Source organism: Schistosoma mansoni, chromosome 7, assembly GCF_000237925.1.
Source record: "Schistosoma mansoni strain Puerto Rico chromosome 7, complete genome".
Lineage (NCBI taxonomy): Eukaryota > Metazoa > Platyhelminthes > Trematoda > Strigeidida > Schistosomatidae > Schistosoma > Schistosoma mansoni.
Window position 1 is genome coordinate 8,706,534 of NC_031501.1, and position 18,127 is coordinate 8,724,660.

The 18,127-nt window shown below is 38.0% G+C and overlaps 1 protein-coding gene and 1 non-coding gene across 2 annotated transcripts in view; one reads left to right on the forward strand and one right to left on the reverse strand.

The window, feature by feature from the left end:
• Nucleotides 1-18,127, forward strand: part of Smp_164270 (putative cell adhesion molecule) — a gene marked incomplete at its 3' end in the record, with an annotated part of 74,651 nt that overhangs the window by 9,125 nt on the left and 47,399 nt on the right. The gene's annotated exons all lie outside the window — the stretch shown is intronic.
• On the reverse strand, nucleotides 16,306-16,372 carry Smp_tRNA_00692_Gln_TTG.1.1. Its single transcript has one exon. It is a non-coding gene (tRNA).

Here is an 18,127-nt window from a genome sequence, read left to right on the forward strand (position 1 = left end):
GTCAGGGCTGATTAAAAATTATTATTTTTCTTAAAAGCTTGTATTTATTTTGGTCTGGCCAAATCAAGTCATTTATTTATGTTCCATATAGATTATAGTTACCAATCAATAGCTTAACCAATCGATAACTTTCAATTCGTTCATTCCCCTTACTACATCTCTCTCTCTCTCTTGTTTCTATCTGTATAGATATATATGTGTATTTGGGTACAGGGGATTTTGACCTTGTGATAGTTTATTGATGAGACTTAGTTAGAAATTGAATTGAAGTTGATTATAAGAAAGAGAAATATAAAAAAAACAACAACACAGAATTCTTTGTAAATGTACAAAACTGAATGAACATGTCTATTTAGAGAAATGTAACTTGTATGAATAAAGAAAATTGGATTGAATTGAATGTGTATAAGTTTTATGATGGTTTATATTTTAGTACAATTTCATTAGTATTCCAACATTTATCTTGATAAGAATACTTACTTACTTACACCTGTTACTCCTAATGGAGTATAGGCCGCCGACCAGCATTCTCCAACCCACTCTGTTTTGGGCCTTCCTTTCTAGTTCTATCCAATTGTTGTTCATTCTTCTCATGTCTCCATCTCCATTTCTTGGCGTAATGTGTTCTTTGGTCTTCCTCTTCTCCTTTGACCTTCAGGATTCCATGTAAGGGCTTGCCTTGTGACGCAGTTGGGTGATTTCTTCAATGTGTGTCCTATCCACTTCTAGCGCTTCTTCCTGATTTCTTCCTCCGCCTACACTAATTTACTACATAGAATGTTGGAACTATTTCATTTCAGTTTTATTTCATGAAGATCTGGGGAATTCAGAATATGTGTTTTGTCGTATCTGAAACTCGTTAGTTGGGTGTTCCCACTGTAGTTTGAACTTGGTACCGAATAGACACTGGCTTGTGTAACGTGATTGGTTGTTTGAATATTCCCGTTGATATTATAGATTTTAGTGCTTGTGATCTGTCAATATCAATGGAATCTGCACAGATCTATATATATCAAAAGAGACTGACCAATTATAGTCTATAACATCAATGGGAAAGTTTAAATAACCAATGCAACTACTGACTATTGTTATTGTTAATCCAATGCTAAGATTTCATAGTGGTAAATGAAAATAGGAGACTTTGAAAGTTACTCACTTAAGAATTAGCGTATATATTTTGTTAGTACAAGAGGTTTATGAAGATTGTTGAATGTTATCGTAAACATGAGTCAACTGGAGTTTAACAACTACTGGAATTCAGATAGCACTAGACAGCCATTTTCGTCCTAGCATGAGACTCCTCAACAATCTACACCCATAACCCTGCCGGGAATGAAATACAAGACCGTCAGGTCTCGTGACAAGCTCTTAACTTGGTTTTAAATGGCTATATAAATTAGGTTGATTTGTGATTTCATTGTATACTCTAAGCATGTGTTTATTAGTGGGCCCACATTTATTGGGGGATAATCAGCGGAAATTTATAACGAATAGGACTTGGTGTTTTAAGCATTCGGTTATCATCCATCAGTTCACGGGTCTGAATCCTGGTACCACCGTTTCTATGATGTCTAAAATTAAATACTGATAACACCTATAGATGTCCTTTTGTTTCAAAGACCATGTTTTCCCAGCATTCTATTGCAAAGCAACTATGAACCTGTATAATCTACTAAGTCGGGAGTACATCAGTAACTCTTGACAGTATTACATAATACCACCGAGTCAGTGGTCTAGATGTATATTATGCAGTCCACGGAACCAGATATTTAGGCATAGGTTACTCAGCTAAAATAACAAATTTGTTGATGAGGTTTCGAATCTTCATCGACTAAAGTCGTTGGACATGTATGACCAACCATTACCTGCTTCAGCGCGTCGTGTTAGCTGGTACAGAGGTAGGCTAAAAGAAAGTTAAGTGTGACTGAAACAAGACCTCGCATCAGTCGTTGGTCTGAAGGATATTGTTAGATAGAGGTTAACCAATTGAGGTCTGTGTGATAGTCTCTAATCGTTGTTGAAGATGTTGCATGATATGGTTTAGAATCAATCACAGTAGAGATCCATTTACTACTTATCTTCCTCTAAGACTTAATCTTCAATATTACTTTGTACTTTTCCATTCTTTCAATTACTCCCTTTTCGAACTGTATCACTCCAGTACGGATACTACAGTTATTTCAAATATCCTGTTACTTATCTTGTTATTTAGACTGATGTCCATTTGTACTAGACTCTCCGTTAATTATAACTAACCAACTAAGGATAATTAGTATGATCAAACTAGAATGTAACAATTGTTCAATACATAATGTTACTTTTGAATAGTTTCTCAACGGATGTTCACTTATTTGCCTGGTTAACTTCCATTCACCTATATCATTGTTACAATGGACAGTCTGTTTTTCTCATTGTTCAAAATCAATTAAAATGTATACATGGTTACTATGTAATCTGGGTCGATTAGTTTTACACCCAGTAATTAGTTAATTACATAAATGTGACAGTCTCTATTTATAGTTTGTTAGTGATAAAAAAAATAATGGTATTCATAGATATATGTATATCTACATATGCCAAATACATTTTCATATAGACAATAGATTGAATAATGTAATTTAATGTGAACTCATATTATGGTTTCGTCCACACACACACACCCACACGCAAAACGATTAAAATAACACTATTACATTCACTAAACCAAATCGTAAGTGGTGGTCATTTGTTGTTGTTGTTGCTGTTTTTTACACTGTATATGTGCTGGCATGTTTGTGTGTGTGTGTGTGTGCTTAGAATGTTTAATCTGACGGATTCATTCCATCACTAATACATGTGTATTTATGTAAATTATGTATGTATATAGTAATGGACGAGGTCATTTGAAGCTATAACTCAAAGCACGTGTAATATTGAATCCGTCAACTTTGTAATAATGTCTGGTACTGGGATCTTACGTTTTCTTTTTGAAGCATAGTTAGGTGATGAGGGGATTGTTAAATCTTCTTCTAGTTAGATTACTATTAAGAACTGGAAAGCACTGGATAGCTGCTTCATCCCAGTGTACGACCTCAGAGCAGTGAGTATTCATGACTCGTCTTCTTGAACATCTCAACTTTTAGGCATAGCCATGAGCCTTTAACCTTCCGACTTCTAAAATATAGATCACTGGATAACAATTGCAAGATGTTTAGTTCGTTTATTTTTAATTTTTTGTTAGACTGTTTTCATTTATGTTACCATCCTATTCTGCAGTGATGGTGTTCTATTAGTTTCTCTAATCTTCGGGAACCACTTACGTGAGACATGGTCAAATAATCAAAACTTAGTGATTTAAATTCGTCAAACTAAGTGGATGATTTCCCCCCTAGCGCACTTTAATACATGTTGCAGAACTTTCTGGATTAATTAGACAGTTTTGGTATCTAAGGGTAACAATTCTTCAGAAACAAATATGATCGAACGCCAAGTTGCTCAATGTCTTCACCTTGGATAGGTCAAGTTTTATAATCATAAAACGGAACTCTCCAGACTGATACATTTCATACGACCATTCATTGTCAGACTACCGACCTGACGACGGCGGTGGCCCAGATTTATATAGTCTAACTCGAACTATACCTAAGTTGATTTCATCTCTTACACCAGAATGCACTCAAATATATGTGTAACCCATTTACCAAGTATTCGATTTTTAGGCGCAGCGTTTATGCAAGCGCTTGCGATATTATACGGCTACTAAAGCACATTATTAATTGAAAGCCCAATGCTCAACCATTCAGCTATCATCTCGCAAACTACTGAGATACACTAATTTCTTGAATATTTCAGACAGCTTATCATAGTGAATGATAGTGTACCCCGACTATTGTATGTCTAATAGAAGTATTCTGAATTGTGATGTAACATAGTGCTTGCTTTATCGATAGACATCTAATTATCAATTAACTGGTTTAAAACCAGTCTACTCACCACTTTCATATCGTTTTCCTCTGTTTAACCGAATCATACACAACTTTATACCATTTTCATGAGGATATGAGGTTGGTAAAAAGATAAATAGATGTATGAAAGTTCACTGTATTTAATAATCTTTCGGATTGGAACTAAAAGTTAAATTATTTTCAGATGATGGGGAAGGTTTTTAGCTCAAGTGGATGATTTCGATAGTTTTGTTCGCTGAGTTGGATTGATGGTTTAATGGCTAACCAAAAATATAGATTCATTATTATGATAGATTCATTTCAAGATTTGAAATTCTGAATTCTAATATGTGGATTTTCAGCGTCTTTGACTGTTAGTATGTAAAGTTCGCTGATGAGCAGCCTATGCTCCTCCATGAGGGGTAACAGGCATTAGTAAGTAATGTAAAGCTCTGGGTTTGTGGTTAAGTTATCCAACTGTTAACCATCAAATTCCATGTTCGAATCTCGTAACATTTCAGTTTACGCGACTGGATAGTGTCACCATAACATCTTAAACCTAAAGTATTGCTGAAAATTGTGTTGAGTCATTTGCACGTGGTGAGTTACGTTACCATTTTATTTCTTTAGAATAAAATAGAAAATATTATGAAATTCTACTTTACCACTTATTATACCCATCAATTATGAGTTCGAAAACGCGGCTAATTTATTTAGTAGGCCATCAATAATCCTCACAATATCCTCACGAACTATCCTAATTGTGTATCTACAGTATGGAGCCGACCCAAACAGACTAGGGAACATGGTTTCCGTTTTTCTACAAAGTTCAAAAATGAATGACTTTTATCGGGAAAAAGTATAATATACTGACGACCTTGAGTTATCCAGTCAGAATTAAGGTGATGCCTTGGGTATTTGCGTGGAGTTTAGAGTGCAGTGATATAGAACGTGTATGTTATGACTAACCAGGTGAAAATTGGCAGTACTTAGTTCTTAAAATGTCTGAAGTCAATGAAAATATCCATTATCCAAACAAAAAGTGAATTATAGATCATATTCAAGTCAAAGTACGTAACATACATGCCTCTAATACAGATTGTGTATTAAAATAATTGATGTCGTTCACAGCGTAATCAAATTTGTATTTATTTATTTAAACACATAAATATTGGTAAAAAGAGGCACCAGATACATATGCGCCACACAAATCTCATTTGATTTGTGTGAGGGCTACGATACTGCCCAGGTGCCCAAACAGAAGCAGGTGGTTTTCTTAGGGGGCCACACCCGGAGCCTTTGACCTAAAGATCTGATCCACAAGGCAGTGGAGCATGGTAAGGAGATGCAGTCCCATAGTAGTCGGTGACCAACGATTGGTTAATACACCATTTGTTCCTTCAGGATACTGGCGCCCATGTGCACCATTGGTTTGGAATGAGGGTTTTCCAACTGCCCTAGATGGACTTTCCGTGTCCACCATCCCGGTTAAAGCTTCTAACGGACATTGGCTTTTCGTCCTCTCAATTTCGTAAACAACAGTAATGCTGTAAGAAGACAGTGAGTAGAACTTCCCTGACAGAGGCTATATACGCGTGGCTATGTAAGGGCATTTCGAAAGGGTGAACCCTCCTCACTCTGGGCCGTACCAGGGCATTTTTGGGCTAATACTTATGCAGTGAATTATTTTTGCTTTGTATAGAATATTAATTGTTTGAGAACCGGTTTCAAAATCACAATGTGATTTTAATATCGCTATTGGTTCGTCCTTGTACAGTAGATACACACCCTCCAAAAACTACTATTCTAAACTCTGGGATGATCAGGCAAAGTCCTTAGAGCTCACGTGACTGTTTGGTACATGTAAATCTCATTATCCATATAATGAGCATCTTTTTTGTTACCATATTTGAGAATAAATTTATAACTAATTAACAATCATTGATGAACAGGAAAAAGATTTGACAGCGATAATGGATTGTTATTATCTCTGCCCCCAAATGCCCTGGTACGGCCGAGAGTGGGGAGAGTCTACTCTCCCTCTCGAAATGCTCGCACATGGCCAGCGAATATATAGCCTCTGCCAGGGAAGTCCTACTCACTGCCTTCTCGTGGCGGGGGTGTTGTTTACGAAAGTGAGAGGACGAAAAGCGAATGTCCGGCGCTTTAACCGGGTTGGTGGACACGGAGGGTCCACCTAGGGGAGTTGGAAAACCCTGATTCCAAACCAATGGTGCACATGGGCTCCAGTATCCTGATGTAACGAATGGCGGACGAACCTGTCATTGGTCAACGGCTACCATGGGACTGCATCTCCTCACGATGCTCCATTGCCTTGTGGATCAGACCTTTTGGTCAAAGGCTCGGGGTGTGGCCCCCTAAGAAAACCACCTGCTTCGGTTTGGGCACCCGGGCAGTATCACAGCCCACACACACAAATAGTGTGGCGCATATGTACCTGGTGCCCTTTTGTACCAATATATATGTGTTTAAATAAATAATAAATATGTTATTATGTCTATTTATTGCTCTTACCTTAAGCTAGTCGGCAATCGATTATTCAAAATCACTCTTGAATTGTTTATGTATAACTGTAGTTTTCCATTTAATGCTGCGATTTAGGTCCAACATGTTTTTTATGAACCTATGTATGTTTAAAGTATCAGAATAATAAAGTCTGGTTTCTGACTTCTCTTTGGACTCATAGAAGGAGATAGAGAAGAGTTTACAGTTAACGAACTATTAGTAGCAGCTCTTCTTGGTTTAGTTAACGATATTGGTCAGACATGTAATTGGTCAAGTTTAGGACAGTAAAACAAATATTAGTAAAAACAAATATTTGACGTAAAATAGATAGAGTGCTGATTGATAATGTGATATTGGTTAACATCTCATGCCACGCGTATATAGCCTCTTCTAGAGAAGTCCTACTCACTGCCTTCTCGTGGGGGGTGTTGTTCACGAAGTTTAGAGGACGAAAAGCCAATGTCCGTTAGAAGCTTTAACCGGGATGGTGGACACGGAGAGTTCACATAGGGGAGTTGGAAAACCCTTATTCCAAACCAATGGTGCACATGGGCTCCAGTATCCTGAAGGGACAAATGGCGTATGAACTAACCGCTGGTCGCCGTGTACCATGGGACTGCATCTCCTTACCATGCTCCACTGCCTTGTGAACTAGACCTTCAGGTCAAAGGCTCTGGTTGTGTTCCTCTAAGAAAACCACCTGCTTCTGTTTGGGCACCTGGACAGTATCGTAGCCCTCACACAAATCAAATGAGATTTGTGTGGCGCATATGTATCTGGTGCTTCCTTGTACCAATATTTATGTGTTTAAATAATAAAATATAAAACCAGGGACTAATTTAACAGTCTCGGTGAGGCCTCTTCTTGTGAAGAAAGTCCGCTCTCCCTCTCGAAAGGCTCTCACATGGCCACGCGTATCCAACCACTGTCAGGGAAGTCATACTCACTGTTTTCTCTCAGAGAGGGGTGTTGTTTACGAAGTTGAGAGGAAGAAAGGAAATGTCCGGTGGGGGCTTAATACGGGTCAATGGGTACAGAGCATCCACTAAGGAGAACTGGAAAACCCTGATTTTGAACCAATGGTACATATGGGCTCCAGAATACTGAAGAGATAAATGGCGTACGAGCCTATTGTTAGTCACTGACTACCACGGGACTGCATCTCCCGACGTCGCTACACTGCCATCTAGATTAGAACTCTGAATCAAAGGGTAGAGGAGTGGTCTCCTAAGAAAACCAACTGCTTCGGTTTGGGAATCCGTGCAGTATCCCAACCAACAATTAAATTGAATAATAACTACTTTGTGTGGCGCATATCTATTTTGGTGCCTCTCTGTACCAATGTTTATGTTTGAATAAATTAGAAGAAAACACTAATCAATAAGATAGTCAATAACCCTGTATATGGTAAACCCATGAAAACCAATTAAACTTCTAGTCATGACACAGCAAAAGTAATTCCAGTGTTTATATTACCACAGACTAAATCATATGACAAAAGCGGATTGGGAAAGTGACAACATGTATTCTCGTACATTTAGAAAATCAGACATTGACAGTAGAATATTTCACATTTCATGTAACTAATAGTTACGATATACAGAAGAAACCTACATATGACTGCAAGAAGATTGTTGGGAGTGTGTCTAAATTCGAAACCATCCTCCTTTTACAAATTCTACCACAGAACAACGTCAAATCATTTCATGAGATAGATGAAATTATAACGGGGAGTAATTGGACCTGATGTAGTCAAGTTTTTGTGGGTGAATGACGTACAAACTTGTATTCTACAGCTGGTTATTTTAAGTGACATTTGACCTTATCCGCTACACCTACCTCGAGTCTGGACATATGAGTAGTAACACACAAAAAATTGTGTTTGAAAGCTGATTAAAAAAAATTGGTCTAATAACCGAGTTATGAAACATTACCTTAACCGCAGCAGTATCCCAACCCATAAGCAAATCAAAAGATAATTATCACTAGAAAAATTACTCTTCCTTTGACGCTTATTCAGACAAATATTCACAATCACTTGATAACATTCGTTTTTATTTCCTTTATACTACATCACTTATCTACTCTCTTTTATGTCTCATTTCTCGTATTTTATTTTTCAATTTAAACAGCAACTCGTCTATAGTAGAAACCCTGTCCTATCTAAATGATCTCGAGTCACTAACTGGTCGAAAAGTTGAGTGCTATCACCGACTACTGATACTAAACTAGTCTTTTTGAAACCACGTATATCATTCAAACTGGCCTCCTTCAACGTTCGCACACTAATGCAGAACGGATAACAGATAGAGTTGACTGTGTCTTTAGAAAGTCTCAATATCGATGTCTATTGTCTGAGACCTATATTGAAAACTCCATTGAGGTATTACAAATTGGTTTTCCATCTGTCGCCTCGGAAATCTTGTTTCATGTGCGTTTATCCGGGGACCTTGTGGCTTCCTCGTCTTGTTTTACTAGCATTGCTGTCACACAAGCGCTAGATCTGAGGCAGCACTAATCTATCGGATCCCCATTCAGAGTCGATTATGTACTGTTAGATTGTAAAACTCCACCAAAGTGTAAAGAGATCAGTGTGAGGAACGATGCCTTTTCGTGATCTCCGCCTATGCTTCGACAGATTGCATCCCGGATGCAAACAAGGATGAGCTTTACGACTAATTAACTGTTCTTCTACAGAAAGTGCGTTCGACAGATATTGTAGTACTAGCCGGATATTTGAATGCTCAAGTTGAGCGTCTATGTACCGATGAGAGTCGTTTAGGTGTTCGATGGGGAATTGTTAGTCGCAGATCAGATAATGGAGACCATCTACTGCAAATGTGCTCAGACTACAACCTGTTTCTAGCTAGCACTAACTACCGGCACAGTTATCACCAATGTGCCACCTTTCATCCTCCAACTGCACCTCAAACCTGAACTCAGATTGGTCACATCGCGATTAGATACTGCTGACGTAATTGTGTGCAAGATTGCTGCTCCTTTTGGAGTACTTACCTGGAATATGATCTTACCCTTGTTTGCGCTTATCTTACGTTTCAGTAGCCAATAAAATCACCTTCCTAAACGTATAGACGTCAGCAAATTGGTTGCAGCTTCTGTTAAGACAAAATATCAAACCGAGATAGGTTCAAGACTAGCTACCATCCCACCGAAAAGTATAGATGAGCATTGGTTGTAATTGCATGACACCTTGAAAATGACGAGTAAAATCACTTGCGTCTTCGAGAAACGTCCCGCTGACTGTAAACGAAGATTATTGTGTAATGAAATTGTGAAAAGCTTGCTTATGGCCTGCGAAGCCTGGTGGTCGGAGCGTGCTAATGAGATGGAAGCAGAAGCTGCAGTTGGTAACTACCGAAAGCTCTTCCAACTCATCGGAGTCACTGGCAGCAAGAAGTCTGGTGTGAGTGAAGCAATGCATGGAGCTGACGGGATGTCACTCATTAACGTCTACCGATGTCTTGGACGATGGGGAGAATTTTTTGAGGAGCATTTCAACTGGTCCGTTGCCCTGATGACATAGATCAGACTATCCTTCCCTCCATGATCCGTGATGACTAATCCACCTAAGGAGGCGGAAGTCTCCAAAGAACTCCAGCTCATTAAGCGTCACAAATCACCAGACGCAGATGAGTTGCCTTCGACCCTTTTTATGAAAGATGATGACGACTTTCTGGTTAAGGAACTGACTGAGTTGTTTACAAAGGTCTGGGAATTAGTGACTGTTCCAACATTGTGGAATGGTTCGATAGTTGCTCCTATCTATATAAATGGTTCATGTCGCTTTTGCAACAACTACTATCGTGGGATAAATCTACTTTTGATCGCGTCCAAACTATTGGTTTCCTTCATGCTTTATAGATTGTTTAAAACCCGAGAAAGATTGACTCGTGAGGATCAGGTTAGTTTTCGTTCTGGTCTAGAATGTAATGACCATATCTTCACCCTCCACCGAAGGTCAGAACATCGTCATACTTATTGCTGGCCAAACATTCGTACTGTTTCTTGACGTTAGGGCCGCCTTCTATTCGTTGAACAGAACTGTTCTCTGGTATTGTCTTTTGAAGTAGGGTATGCATGAGAAGTTTATTAACATCTTGAAAGCCCTATATACTAACACCTGATGCTGAGTGAGGACATAAAACCAACTCTCTCCATTGTTCAATTCAAGCAGTGGGGTTATTTAAGTTGCCCAATCTCACCATTCCGCCTCAAATTTGCTATCAATGACGTTCTGGAAACAGGTCTGATGAATCTACGTAATAGTAGTGTGGATCTGTTACCTGGAGTAAGGCTTCTCGACCTTGAGCATGCGGATGATATTGTCTTACTGTGCGATGATACTCGAGTTAAGCAATCCACACTTAATCAGTTAACAATTAGTCTCCGTAGGTATGGTATGTGCTTTTCACCTTCGAGTTGCAAAGTGGTTCTACACGACTGACAGTACCCTGATTCCATACTCAACCTGGGTAGTGAGCAGATAGTAGTCGAGACGTTCGTGTATCTGGGTAGCTGCATAAGTGATGGTGGTGGCATGAGTGACGAAATCAATTCATGTATCATGAAAGTCATAGTAGCTTACGCGAATCTGGGCCATGTTTAGCACCTTCGTGATATTAGTCTGGCTGTAAAAGGTCGGGTCTACAACGCGTCGGTGAGAGCAGTTTTGTTCTATGCTTGTGAAACCTAGCCTCTCCGAGTTGAGCATATTAGATGGCTTTGTATGTTTGATCATCGTTGTCTGTGGAGGATTGCCGACATCCATTGACAATACCATGTTAGTAATGCTGAGGTTTGGCGACTTGTATTCAGTCACAGTGACGATAATTCAATAAGTGTCACCATCTTGAAACATCGACTTCGGTGGCTTAGACATATCTTACGAATGTCGTCCTAGTGAATTCCACATCATGCATTATTTGCCTACTCTGGGACCGGTTGTACAGGACTGGTTTCTGTTGGTCCTTCCCGACCCCCTGGTTGGGGTTCTATAGATGGTGCAACACAGTGACTGGAGACATTATCAGATATGGCTCAGAATAAAAGCCAGTGGCTATCCTTCTGTAACTTCATGAAAGTGAATGTAAATTCTCTAACTGGAAGAATTCTTTCTGGTTGTACCTTTGCTAACTGAACTGTTTCTCCTATTATCATTATTATTTTTATTTCTGTTCATTGTTATTCTTTTTATTACACCCAACTTACATTCTCTGTCTCTTCGAAAACTCATTATTATTGTGTTGCGCATATGTATTTGGTGTTCCCTTGTATCAATGTTTGTGTTCAAATAAATAAAGAAAATAAGTTATGATTATTAACTACGAGAAGGCATAAACCTTTACGAGTAATAAAGACATAGACGTCATGACCCATAACTCAGTAGTCTAGTGGATGATGTGCTGAGTTTATAGCCTTAGCAGTGAACATCAGGTTTGATATAATAATAATGATCATAAAAATAGTGATATTGATGATAATAATAACCGCTTCATTCACTACCATTTGCTTGATTACAGTAAACATTTCTCAGCACAAGTTGTGAGCCTTGACAAAAATTTCTTCGTCTTTCTAAGTAATTAACTTGTGAATACTAAAAGAAATATATGTAGTAATTGATTAAACGTTGATTAGCTACTATTCATATTCATTTGTGGTTTAGCGCTCCGGCGCGAGACTAATAAGTCCTGGGTTCGAATCTCGCGAGGCGGGATCGTGGATGCGCACTGCTGAGAAGTCCCACAATAAGACGAAACGGCCGTCCAGTGCTTCCAGGTTTTCCATGGTGATCTAGCTTCATTTGATTCATGATTTCAACTTTGAAATTACTGAAATCTCCACAAAACCCCTTCTAATCATTTGTAGTTGTTTACGATTATAAGTCTTACCCTCTATGACACTTCTTTCTTTTTCTATCGCTGAAATTGTTTGATGCATGTAATTGATTTTTGTTTCTGTAAACGACAGATGAGAAGGAAAATATACTAACCATCATGGTGGTAAACCTTGAGTTTATCAGTAATATCAGACTTACGAAAAGCTGTTAGAATGTTATGAAAGGGTTTGATTACATTCAGTAGATAAATTTATTTATTTAAACACATAAATATTGGTACAAGGAAGCACCAGATATGCGCCACGCAAGTCTCATTTGATTTGTGTGAGGGCTGGAATACTGCCCAGGTGCCCAAACAGAAGCAGATGGTTTTCTCACAGAGCCACACCCGGAGCCTTTGACTTAAAGATTTGATCCACAAGGCAGTGGAGCATGGTAAGGAGATGCAGTCCCATGTTAGCCGGCGACCAACAATTGATTCATACGCTATTTGTTCCCTCAGGATACTGGAGTCATGTGCACCATTGGTTTGGAATGAGGGTTTTCCAACTGCCCTAGATGGACTTTCCGTGTCCACCAACCCGGTTAAAGCTCCTACCGGAGATTAGCTTTTCGTCCTCGCAATTTCGTAGACAATAGTACTGCTACGAGACGGCAGTGAGTAGGACTTCTTTGGCAGAGGCTATATGTTCGCATGGCCATGTGAGAGCATTTGGAGAGGGAGAGCGGACTCTTCCACTCTCGGCAGTATCAGGGCATTCGGGGGAAAATTACACACATCACAAGGTCTCACCGAGATAGATAAACGTAATTTATTCATTAAAATAAGTCGATAACATGCGAATCCACAGTAATAAATGTATATTTGAAAAAAATGACGATCTGGAAGTTTAAGAACAGTCTGTTGTGTGATTCAGATTGACTTGAGCTTCAAAATCAAACTCATAGTCCATTTTCAACAGTATGAACATTATCATATCTCATAATCTACTATCGATTAATTTGATTGAACGATTACTATGGCTAAATAATGAACAAACCTTAATATAATCATGATTTTTTTGTCCTTTAAATTTCGCATATATATGTATATATATATACTATTGTGATTGGTTATATATCTAGGTATCAGGTTAGGTATCTGTCCATTTGAAGTAGGAAGTCAATGGGTATGTATGTAGGTAGGTAGACAATACCATTCTATAATCTCTTATTTGATTTTCTATTTAACTCTAGACATACAATATACATATGATTGATTAATATTTTTCGATATAGATAGACCAAAAGTTAGTAGTATACTTAGATTTTTCTTAAACAAAATGACTCATCATTCTATTATAGTACTTATAAAAAATGTTGTATCCATATCCGTACCCGTACTTACCCTCGATAGTATGAATGATGACGATTTAAGGCATACAAACAAACTATCTTTGTAGGTTGTTTGTGGGGATTTTTAGTAATTTTTATATATAGTTGAAATCATGAGTCAATTGAAGCTAGACCACCATGGGAAACCTGGAAGCACTGGATGGCCGTTTCATTCTATTGTGGAACTCCTCAGAAGTGTGCATCCACGATCCTTTTTGTTCGATAAATTGATTTTTTCTGCTCGAACCATATTCTCTATTTCAATTTTTTTCTGATACCATCAATGGGTCTCCTACTATAACACACGCTTCTACTTTTGTATTGAATCCCATTGGACTGATGATATATGGCAATTGAAATAATGCACATATATTCTAGGTTTAACGTTCCTTCAGATTGACTGATTAATAGTAATTAACCAGAAAAAAAAGAATTTAATTAATGGGCTTTCGTGGAGATTGATCCAATTTTTAGGTCGTATTCGTCGCTGATACCAATGAAAATCAAGGAGCACTAATAAAGGGACTCCTTAATCATATGCACCTACGACCCAATCGACGATCTAACTCAAGACCGATGGCTCTAATTATTAAGCGTTTATGGTAAGGCTTGAAGGTTCTAGATTCCATTTCCGGCCGGGTAGTAGATTTGTATCGCTTCGGAGTCCCACACCAGGACAAAACAGTTATTCGATACTTCCTGGTTCCCAATGGTACACCAACTGATATCATTGTGTAATGAATACAACCTATAAGATGTGATGTTCATTTTTATATGAGTCGTTTGGTAGAAAACTAGGGGCATTCAAACAAAGACAGAATCAATATGTGAAGTTATTGACTATTAGATTGAGTCATGTAGGTAGATGCAGACTACTTGAATGAAGTCCACTCGATAACTACGATCAGTGACTTGGGATTTTGGATGACATAGCACAGAATCAGTTGCACTGGGTTGGATTCATTCACTCCTTGTCTTTCTCCTAGATCTTGAGTTACAATATTCCTTCACTTATACCTTTCCATTCTGTTTTTTCGAATTATATTCTCAGTATTTGGTTCTCTTATGGATAGAGGCTATTCGTAGGTAACTAGTATTCAACCATAGTTGTTTCAAAGCATTGCTTGTGAATTTGGGAACCACCAAGTATAAGCTGGTACAACTCACAATAACAATGACGCCAGTAGTGATTATCATTGATTTGTATAAAGGTAGTGATACTGCTCGAGTGCCCAGACCGAAGCAGGTGGTTTCCTTATGGGGCCACTCCTCGAGCCTTTGACTCAGAGGTCTAATGTACGAGGCAGTGGAGAGCAACGTTAGGAGATTCAATCCTATGGTAGCTGGTGACCAACAATAGGTTCATACTTCAATTGTCCCTTCAGTTTTCTGGAGGCCATGTGTGCCATTGTTTTGGAATTAGAGTTTTCCAACTCTCCTTTGTGGATGCTCCGTACTCATTGACCCTGTTTAAGCCCCATCGGACCCCCTTGAGAGAAAGCTATTACTACGTTACTTCGATTCCTCTACTGTTCATCTCATTAATTGCATCTCTATAGTAATTTGGTTTCGGAATTGGAGCTGATACATATTTACACTCAGGCTTTACGTGTTGATGACTGACTGACTAATTGTAAGAATACACCTTGTGATATTCAGGCTCAAAATACTCTATACATGTAACTTCTAAGTATAAATCATATAAATTGTTATTTAATTCACGTGAATTTGAAAAACGAGTGCATTTCAAAGTGTTGCGTCCTTGATCTGTCTATCCGATAATATACAGGAGAGAACTTGTCTCGATCTAGATTAAGACTTTGACGCGATAGGCTGACTGATTAACCTTGAAGCTAGGAACGCGTAAGTTCGAAGTGGGACTAATTGCCTTGATTAAAGAGACGAAAAACTGTTCTACCACCTGATTGGTTGACAAGCGCGCCTCGAAAGAGAGGCGAGACAACTATATCACTAGTCGATTTATTCTCAATCCCAGTTCACCCTCCGATTTGCTTTCAATTCAGATTAGTGCAAAAAGATACATAAATAATATACATGACTAACATGACTACAACAACAAACAATTAGGAAAATACAATTATGTCAAAAACTAGGCATTAGGGTCGAAAAGTAGTGTACTTAAGGTTACGTCTAAACTATAATGGATTTGGAACGAAAAAGGGTATAACAATGAACCATATATCAAATGAAAGCTTATGACTTGTAAAATAAACTAGGGACAAAAATAAGTCTGAATGTTTTGCAAGCTTTGAATTAAGTGAACTAACGTTTACAAAAATAGCTTCCATTGTTTATCATGACTTCTTTGTTTCTCTGTTCACATCATAAAGATTACAAAAGACTTGACTTTACATAAGATTCGAACAGTCTTCAATCATTCACTTAGTATTTTTTGTTTGAATCTTCCCATTGATGTTTTAGAACTGCAACTGGTCAGTCTCTAATTGGCATATGTGCATACTGTGCGTATTGCCTCGATACAGCCTAAATTTACAAGCATGGTAAGCAAAGATGGATAGTGGCTAGCAGTAGAATCCAGGACGCGCGTTTCGTCCTATTTGAGACTCATCAGCTGGATGTACCTGCATTTCAGACTTGTTGATGTTCACTCTGGGACTCGAACCCAGTACCTTTCGCTTCAAACGCCATCGCGTTATCCACTCGGCCACTGAGTCCTAGTAGTCTTCAATCATGACGTCTCTTCATCATTTTAGGAATTCAACATAATACGGAAAATTCAACAATTGGATTGAGGTTAAATATGAAATGATATCAAACAAAAGTGATAAAACGAATGCGTAGAAAGATTCTTCAGCCGTTAAGAATTACAAGATATTCTAGTGATTATGAATAAAATTTCATGAAACCTTTTTTGGGGGGCTATTTGTACGAGATAGGAAGTTCGCGGAGATGGTTGATTTGTATGGTTTACATAACTTAATGATGTCTGGTATAAGGCAATTATCGATTAATAGCATTGGAGGATAGTTACTCAATATTGTGAATTGATTAAAGTTAGAAATTTAAACCATTAGATGTCATCTTAATGGTATGAAGATTAATATCACGCATCGATATCTGAATGTTATGCTTTCAGTTTCTCGGTAAAGTTACGAATGTGCACTCCTAAAGAGTTCCATACTAGGATGGAATAGCTATCCAGTGCTTCCTTGTTTCTGAATGATTGTTTAACTAACACCAGTCCATGATACATATTATTTGTAGAGGGTAAAAACATATCATCATAAGTTATCAAAACCCAATAAGAATAAACATGAAGTATAGACTTGTTTCACTTTATCATTTAACTTAGACGAAGGAAGAAGCAGGGCGCTGAAATAAAAAATGGGCTTGGTGAAAAAAAAAACAGTATTTACACGCTGAAGTTATGCGAATTTAATCGTAGATGAATAAGGACCATTCAACAATAAGAATGTATGGTTCATACTGACAAGGTTAGATTAAAGCATGCTCCTCACAGAATTACGTTGGAGAACTCTGATTCGCCCATTTTTAGCCAATCAGAGCCAGCAGATTAGTGGGGCAAACTCTTTAATTTACCTGTGTAAAAATTGTGGATACACTAACATTTTTCGTATTGTAACGCCAATCTAGTTAACACCGTGTTTTTTCTTAGAATAGAATTACTTTCCTTTTCAAGCCGTGCTTTGATTTGGAGACCAGTCGAGTGAAGTACATTGTCCGACAAATACTAAGTAATAAAAGAAACTGAGCCGGTTAAACAAGGTTTCAATAGTCCGGTTAGAATCTGACTGTTTAAAACAACGCATCAATCCATGAATCCATTGTCTGTAAGTATGAGCCATGCAGTTAGGTGCGGACTACTTGGCTGTAGTTCATAAGATAATGGTGATCAGTTGTTGGAGACTTTGGATAGCAGAAACAATTGGACTGACAAATATATTTACTCTCGATCTTCCTCTAGATCTTGAATTACTGTTTTCTTTCATTTACACTTTTTCATTATGACTTTTCAGGCCATATTCTCAGCGTTTGGTCTTTCTCAGTATCATTACTACTACATTATTTCAATCTCTTCTGTTATTCATCTTGATAATTCTAACTCGTCACTCCAACATGGAATGATGGCCAATGCAGGTGTGTATCAGGTTCTGCATTGACGATAACTGGTTGGTTGACTGATGTTAAATTAGTTATTTTGCGTATGGCTATCGATGTAATTTAACATGAGTACAGTAGTTCATCTTTTCTATTTTAAATCGTGGTTTCAATTGCTCTCATCTGCATCTAATGTTTAGTATTCCTCAAATATATATGAAATAGATGAAATGCGGGTAGCAGTTAGATCTAGGGCGCACGTTTTTATTATTCGGGACTCATCAACTGAATGTACTTGCAACAACGACATGATTCAAACCATTTCCAATTGAATTGAATTTAATAC